Source organism: Nyctibius grandis, chromosome 5, assembly GCF_013368605.1.
Source record: "Nyctibius grandis isolate bNycGra1 chromosome 5, bNycGra1.pri, whole genome shotgun sequence".
Taxonomy (NCBI): domain Eukaryota; kingdom Metazoa; phylum Chordata; class Aves; order Nyctibiiformes; family Nyctibiidae; genus Nyctibius; species Nyctibius grandis.
In genome coordinates, this window is record NC_090662.1 from 60,116,702 (window position 1) to 60,124,671 (window position 7,970).

A 7,970-nucleotide genomic window follows, 5' to 3' on the forward strand; every position below is an offset into this window, starting at 1 on the left:
ATTATGGATTGTAAAAAAGAAGTTAACTTTATACAAAGATATCTTAACAAATATTCTTAAGGTTAGTGAAACGTTAAACACGGAAAAAAGAAGTACCGTTTGCAGTAGCAAACTGCAGTCCACTTGTCTACTTTAGCTAGGAAAATACTTTGCTGAAACTTGGTTTTATTCAACAAGCCTAAGCTCCATCCTGTAGAAGATACTCCTGCACGCATTTTCATGAAAGAGATTTGAGCTCGCAAGGTACCATGTTAGAAGCAGCGTTATCCACAGCCGGTGAAGTGTCTCTACAAACAAACATTCCCTCATTTTGCTACAAACAGCTCGAGAAACTTTTTTTTTTTTTCCCCCCCGGCGGGGACACACCTCTGAGCACGGCCACTCCTCCCACTCACATACACACATTTTAACTAGCATCATGTTCAACACATCCAGTGCGGTTTGGAGTGGTATCAACGTAACCTCAGGACTGTCCCCACGCCACACAAAACCGCTTTTTTCCCCAGCCACAAAAAAAGCTCCTCTCGGTCTTTCCGCCGTTGTACACCTTGCCCGGCCCGTACAAGCGAGCGGGCGGGCGGCCCTTCCCCGGGCTCGGCAGCCAGCCGAGCGCCCGGCGCTGCGCACCACGGCGCCGGGCAGCGGCCTTGGGACCGCCTGTGCGTCCCGCCGGGGCCCTGTCGGGAAAACCGAAGGGGGCGGCGGGGCGCAGCCGCGGCGGGCGACGACCGCACGTGAGGCGGGCGGCGAGGAGGGGGCGGCGCGAGCCCGGCTCTGCCCCAGGACAGGCGCTCACCGGGGTGGGGGGAGCAGCCCCGGCGCCGTTGGGGCAGCTCCCCTGAGCCGCCGCTCGGGGCCCCTCCCGCCGGCCCGGCTCCGGCCGCCCCCCCCACCCCGAGACACCACACCTCGGGGAGGGGGGGGAGGGGGCGCGCGCGCTGGGCGCCAAAAGCCCCCTCACAGGCGGCGCGAGGGTCCTCAGAGGGCGGGAAGGGCCCTGAGGGAGGCCCGCGGCCCGCGACCCTTTTGCCCGACGCGGGGGGGGGCGGGAATAAGGGGGGCCTGTCCCGCACTCACCGCTGAGGCGCCGCCGCGGTGCGCTGAGCCCCCTTCTTCTCAGTGCCGGGGGCGGCTCCGCCCGCCCACCCGGGAAACACGAACCCAGGAAACAAACGCGAAGAAGCTGCGAAAAACGTGTGTCCCCCCCGCGCCAAACCCCCACCGGGGAAAAAAAAAAAACCACAAACTTTCCTCGCCGCCGTCTCCCTCCCCCGAGGAGCACGAACCCAAACACACCGAGACACGCCCCCGCACCGCCCCTCGCACCGCCCATTGGACGGCGCCCCGCCGGCCCCCACGCTGACTGGCCATCCCGCCTGCTCGTCTTCTCCCTCCGCTCCACTTTCCGCCCCTACACGCTGCCCATTGGGAAGAGCCTCGGGGATCTCTCCGCCCATTAGCCACGGCCCACGTCAATCACAGTGCAACTCCCGCCTCTCAGCGCTTCTAATTGGACTGTCGCGTCACTACACCCTGACTGATTGGTTACACTTGCTGACTATCATCGGTTAACATTGCCCCCTTCGCAACCCTCACTGGCTCCCACCCCTTCTTCCTTTCTGCCAGTTGGCTGCGAGATTTGCCCCTTAAATGGGGCACCCGCTCGCTAGCCCCTCTTGCCCCGCCCTTCCGCGCTACGGATTGGGTTGCGCGTTGCAACCTCGGACACCATTGGAGAAGAGAAGTGCCCTTTACACCATAAGAGCTCGAAGACCCGCCCACCGAGCTGCTCTCCTTGGTGGCCCCTTCGCGGCCGCGCTGGGGCCATCTTCAGCCGAGGCGGGAGAAAGGGTTACGTCAGTGTGTCTACTTTATTTGCCGGCCCCAAGGGCGGGGCGCTGTGACGGGCACGCGCGATAACGAGTACGGCTGCAGCTGTTGCCGCTCAGCGGCACCAGGCGTCCCCGCCGCGGAACGGCAACAACGCCACACTCCCTACCGTCCCCAACGACATTTACCCCTTGCTCCGCCCCTCCCTTCGCGGTCACGCCCTCCCTGAAACAACTATAACAACTATTGGGCAGGGAAGATGTCAGTCGTGTGGCTTGCAAGGCCATTGGCGAGAGGCCGACGACTCCGTAGCCAACTGGCAACGGCCCGCGATGTCACCCGCCAGATGACACAGCAACCGTACGCGTGGGGGATGGCCGCGCGGGGGAGGGGAAGCGAAGAAGGTGCTTTTGATTGGTTGATTTCACTGTCAATCTCCCTAGAGCGCTGACGGGAGGGTGGAGAGGGAGGTGCCGGTCCGCGTGAAGCCGTGGGCAGGGCGGGGCGATGCTGCGTGCCTGTCGGGCCCCACGTGGCCAGGGCCGTTGCGCACGTGACGGGGGCCGTTAGGGGGGAGAGGGGAAGGGGCGGAGGGGTCCGGCCAAAGCGGCTCATGGCAGCAGCGGGATTCGGCTCCCCACGCTGCCCTGTCTGTCGCCGCCTGTCTCCGCACACGGACCTGCAGGAAGGCAGCGGGGAGGGAGGTTTATTGTCCACCTCTCTCCTGCCGGCCTTCACGTTCCCTCAGGACTTGCCTTCAGCGGTGGAGGCTGGTCCCCGGCGGCCTCAGGGCGGCCTCGGGGTGGCCGGTGATCCGGGCTGGCCTGATTACTTAGCCGACGTGTGGTTTACACTTCACGGGCCGAAGCTGGGGTTCGTTAGGGCTGATAGGAGCTGGGCCGTTGGCTTCCATAAAGCAGCATTTTGCCCTTCATGCCTTTTAGAGCCAGCTGGGGTTTCCTTTGGAAGAAGGCCTGAGGCTTTGCAGGCTGTGGTGCTCCAGACAGCTCAGTTCACGGTATCTACGGTCCCTTCATTGTGCAGGCTCTCCGAGCTGAAAATGACTTCTGTAATTTTCAGATGGAAGCTGTGAATAGCAATCAGGAAAACCTGTGAAAAAGGGTTTTGCAGTGGCTACAGTAACATTCATAAATGTAATTGAGAAAAAGAAATGCTGATCTTCAGTATCTATGGAGTGGGCTGAGCCAGAAACAGGGCTGCGGGGATGGAGTAGTGGGAGACTGAGGTAGGAGCTACGCTGGGGACACTGTCCTGGGAGGTGATGTGAAGCTGGGGTTGAGGTGCAGCAGTGTTACCCTGGGGCTGGAAAGGTCTGGAGAGCAGGTGTGAGGCAGCACTGCTGGATCTCAGAAAGGGAAGGAAGAAAAAGGGGGACGTATAAGCAGGACCCACATGGGACAAAGAAGGGTTTAGGATTAGCAGAGCAGAAGAGTATGGCCAAAGGAGCATATAAGTCTCTGGAACTGACAGGGAGAGAAAGCACTGAGAGGAAGATACGGAGTAACAGAAGCATGTGGAGGATAAACTAGGAGGAGAGAGAGGGTATGCTTGCTTGTACCAAATTTCTATGCTCATTGTCATTCTCCTTATTCTCCAGTATTTTTGAAGACTGCAGTTATCTTAATGGCTTCACTTCCTGACCTCACCCAGGGCTGCATGCCAGTGCAATGTTTTCATTTGATCTTCTCCAGAGAATCTTGTTGCAACGTGATGAACAGAATAGTAGGCCAGCTGAAAACACTGTTTTGGTGCTGAAGAGAGAACTATAGAGATGTGATGTGCCTGTCGTATTAGTGAACAGGTCTATGGGTGTTCAGTGAAAACACAATCTGTCTTGGAAGAGCCATAGAGCCCTTTACAGGTTAGTCATCACCAGGAGGGACAGCTGCCAGCACAGCAAAACAATGTGTGCTGCTGGCATGGCAGCTCAGGCTACACAAGTCAGTAGACAGCAGTGAAGCTTTTGATGGCTTCCCCATTCAGTAATGGTAATTGATTTTTACATTGATTGGTGGGGGAAAGAGCTCCATTAATATAAATAAGACTTTATATTGGGTATATACATACTTGTTACTGTAGTGCTTTAAGGAATGCAAAAGGCACTGTATAAATCAATATGAAGTAGTAGTATAAATTGTGTGTGCATCTTGCCTCTGTTCCTCATTGTTTATTCACCAAGTAGGAACCGTCTATATCCTGTCTATATCCACATGTATTTTTCTTCGCGTAAGCAGAAATCACTAATGTACCGAGAGCAGGTTGCATGCAGTGGGAGAGAAGGATATGTCCAAGTTGCTGACCTTAAGTAGAAAAAAAAAAATCATTTCTCTATTTAGATTCCCTTTCCACTTACTGGTGTTCTTTTGTGGGTTTTCCTTCATATGTTTTGCTCAGGGTTTTGGTGCGCTTGTTGCAGAATATGGAAAGCAAGGTGAAGCAATATGATTTATTTTGAATAAGCCTAGGAAACCAGACATTTTCATTTCAGAGGAGCAAAAGATACCACGCTCCATTGTCCCTGTAGTTTCATGCTACAGAACAAATTTGAACTATAGAAAGCAAGCAGATTTTGTTGGTTTGTCTGAAATGATAAGGGATGACTCAGAAGTTCCCACCTGGGTTCACCTGTGGATTTGGGGAGATCACAGCTCCCAGGCTAGTTTCTGGCTCTCCTAAAGTCCAAATGCTTATGAACAAAACAGTTCCTCCTATTTTTTTGCCACTTCTGTCCAAAAATGGGACCCAGTTGGCTAGTGAAATTACATTTTTTCATCCACTGGATGTCAGTGTTACACTATCGCTGTGGTGCATTTCCAGGTGCTGGGAAAGGTTGGGCTTCTTTGGAGTGGAAGATCTTTCCTCAGTGGTGGACAAGTGATGTGAAAGACCATTGAAGCTCACTGCAGTAGGAATGTGTTCCCTTTGGCTTCTGCAGAAGCAGGCTGGGACCCTGCCTGCAAATGTCTTAAAGCATCAAACCTCACACAGACTGTAGCCTCAGAGGCAGACACACTTCAGTGTTGGGGTCAATTCCACAACCTTTTGACTATTCCAACTTCACCTCCTTATGCCGTGAAATACATGGCCTCTTCTTTTTTAAAATTAAGTTTACTTGTGATATTAGAGAGACAAATAATACTGCACCTGACAGGGGTACAGTACAGGAAAAGACTGCGTGAGGGGACTTCGCCAAACAAGGAGTGCTGCCAGCTTGGGACAATTCTGAATGCAGGAATGAGAGGAGACAAAACACTAGAAGCAGCTTTGACATTTGGAGCTGAAAGTCAGGGTTTTTTAGATCTGACATTGGTTTATTATTTCCAACAGTGCCGTAACATCTTTTTTATAGACTTGCTAGGTTTTTTAAATGAATGTACCTGAATGAACTGTGGATAGACAGTCACTAAAAGCTACCGATACTGAAAAATGGTCTTTGCTAACCCTGCCTTTTTTCTGCTTCAGATGCTTTAAGCAGCAGCTACGTAGTAGGCACAGAAAGTAACTGGTTAGTTACCTGCATTGAGATTAAGAGATAAGTTAGTTTTTGGAAAGCCACAGTAAAGTGTATGCTGATGCTCTTTATGGTGCATTATGTTCAAATGTTTTGGTATGAAATGTGGCGTTTAACATACGATATAATGCTGTACTTTATCTATGACTGAAATGCAGGCAGCACTGGAAAAGATGGCTGTTGTTAAAAAGATGATTCGTAAAAAAGTAATAAAAGAATTGATGTTCTCTTGTTATATATAAAGACGGGCTGATTAGGTTATTCTCTTGCTTATTTCTTTCCCCTGGAAGCTGCTTTTTTATCTATCCTTTTCCTAGAGAATCACAGAATGTTAGGGATTGGAATGGACCTCGAAAGATCATCTAGTCCAATCCCCCTGCCGGAGCAGGATTACCTAGACTATATCACACAGAGGACTTCAGTGAAGTTTCAGCAGGCATATGACATCAAAATACAAAGGAATAAAACATGAATATTTGGAAACATTTTGATACTGTTTAAAATACCAATTATCCTTATTTAAAAGTATTTATCCTAACAATTACTTTCAGAAAGGATATCTGCTAAGGATTCAGCATTTCCTGTTCCTTCAGCTGAGTGGTGAGAAGATTTCTTAACCATTCTCCTGCATCCTTTACACAGCTTTTCAGGGAACAAGCAAGAGAGAGGGGAAGTAATACTTCATATGCCTGGGAGCTGTAAAAATGGGGATAGGAAAAATGAATTTGTATTTAAAATAGAGAAGAGCAGATTTCAACCCAATTATTTTTTCCTTTCCAGGTCACCTATAACAGCAGCAAAGAAACACAAAAGAGCAATTTAAGGAAAAAAAAAGAAGTAATGAATACTAGAATTAAATGAAATAGCAGGAGGAAATTAGGGAGATAATGTCAAATGTAATTTTCAAATTTGTACGTTGGTCAGGTGATTAGTGCTACATTCCTGCTTTACGAAAAAAATGTAAAAAAATATCCTTAATGACTGTTAGTGTTCAGGATCTGAGCTTGAAATCCCAGTCAGACATCTCCACATCTATAACTGTTCCTAATAAAACAGGCTAATTTTGATGTTACCTATTTTTATGTGCATACGCAGGAAAGACACGCAGTTGCAATAGAAACAAGAGCAGTGTATGCATCTCTTGGGCAAGTGCTTAGCAGAAGTTTCAATTTGTTGTGCTGCCGCGCTCACATAGTACTGTTGGAAGGAAAAAGGGAAAAGAAGGTTGTCAGCCCACAGCTAAAGGGAAAAAAATCACTAATATGATGGCAGTGCTTTTAAATGGAGAACAATTTATAATAGTATTTTGTTTTGGGTTTTTTCTTCCTAGAGGCAAAATTAAAACAATGCTTCATTAACATTATTTGAAGCTATTTTAAATATTGCCATTTTCAGCAAAACAATGTTAACATGTGGAAAAAAGGCATTTAGGAAAATGTCTTAAATAATATTGTGTTCTTTTACCCAAACAGTCTTTTTTTTCCCATTTTTTCACTATGTTGGCAGAGAAAGATGCCTGCTTTGTGCTTTCAGTGCTGAAAGTGAACCAGTGTCCACATAGGAATTATTGGCTAGGACTAGAGCAGTTATGCTGAGGCTAGAGGTCATGCGGCTCTTCAGACAAGATTTTATTTACCTTTTTACCTCCCCATCCCACCAACTTGGTTAGAGCTGCGATAGTCAACATCAGTAGCAGCCTGTGTGAAACTGTTTTGAGTCACCTTTAGCTGAACCTAAATGAAAACTCAAGCATAGGTATGTGAAAGCAATTATAGTATTTTATTGCCACAGGTCTGCCTTCATCATCAGGACAGCGTTAGAATTTTACAGCTAGATGTAGGGTAACTGCTACAGGCACTTTCTCCCTCCATTTTCCAAGGTTCAGACCTACACTGGCGTTTTTATTTTTCCCATGTTAGCCAGTTTCATGTGTAGTACTCATTTATGTACCGATTTATGTCACCCAGCCCCATCACAACAAATGAATCAGGTTTGGAAGAAAGAAGAGGGCCGGGCGCATTCCTGCCAGCTCCTTCCCTGTGCCACAGGAACTGTGGATACAGATATGCCCATGCACTTGCAAGAAGGGAATAAGGAACCTACATCTGATAATACCACACATGCATGATCAATACTGATGCAGGGGGAAGCTCCCACCTGTCCTTCTATCCCTAACTCTTATTAGGACAGCAAGAGCATATGATTTTTTTTTTTTTTTTAATTATTATTATTTTCTGGGAGTTGTAGCTGTATAGTAATTTAAGATGGCAGCTTTCCAAGGCTTTGCTGAGGTTCTAATTAATTGGGTATGCTGTTTAATTTTTTAACTCAAGCTTTTTCCTCATATTCAAAAGGGCTCCCATTGTCCTTTATTATTAATGAGATCAAAGCAAGCAGAATGGCTGCCATTTCTCCTTAGTCCGTGGAAGTGAGCCTGTCTGTAGTGAAAAAGTGCAGCGTTGTCCACACTTGTCAGGAGGACTGAAAGCAATACCATCGGCAAAGCGGCTGCCCTTCTTTGGTCTAGTGAGCTCGACACAGACAGTGAGCAGGAATAATGCTCTGCTAGAAAAGCATACGAGAAAACAAGGAGTGGGGCCTGGAGAAC

At 48.7% G+C, this 7,970-nt stretch overlaps 1 protein-coding gene across 1 annotated transcript in view; it reads right to left on the reverse strand.

Annotated features, from left to right (window-relative positions):
• TNRC6B (trinucleotide repeat containing adaptor 6B) overlaps nucleotides 1-1,281 on the reverse strand; it is a 134,264-nt gene extending 132,983 nt beyond the window's left edge. Inside the window, 1 exon segment of the mRNA XM_068401270.1 lies at nucleotides 1,078-1,281. The gene's annotated coding sequence lies outside the window, so the exon portion shown is untranslated.
• Nucleotides 1,282-7,970: the final 6,689 nt, after the last annotated feature.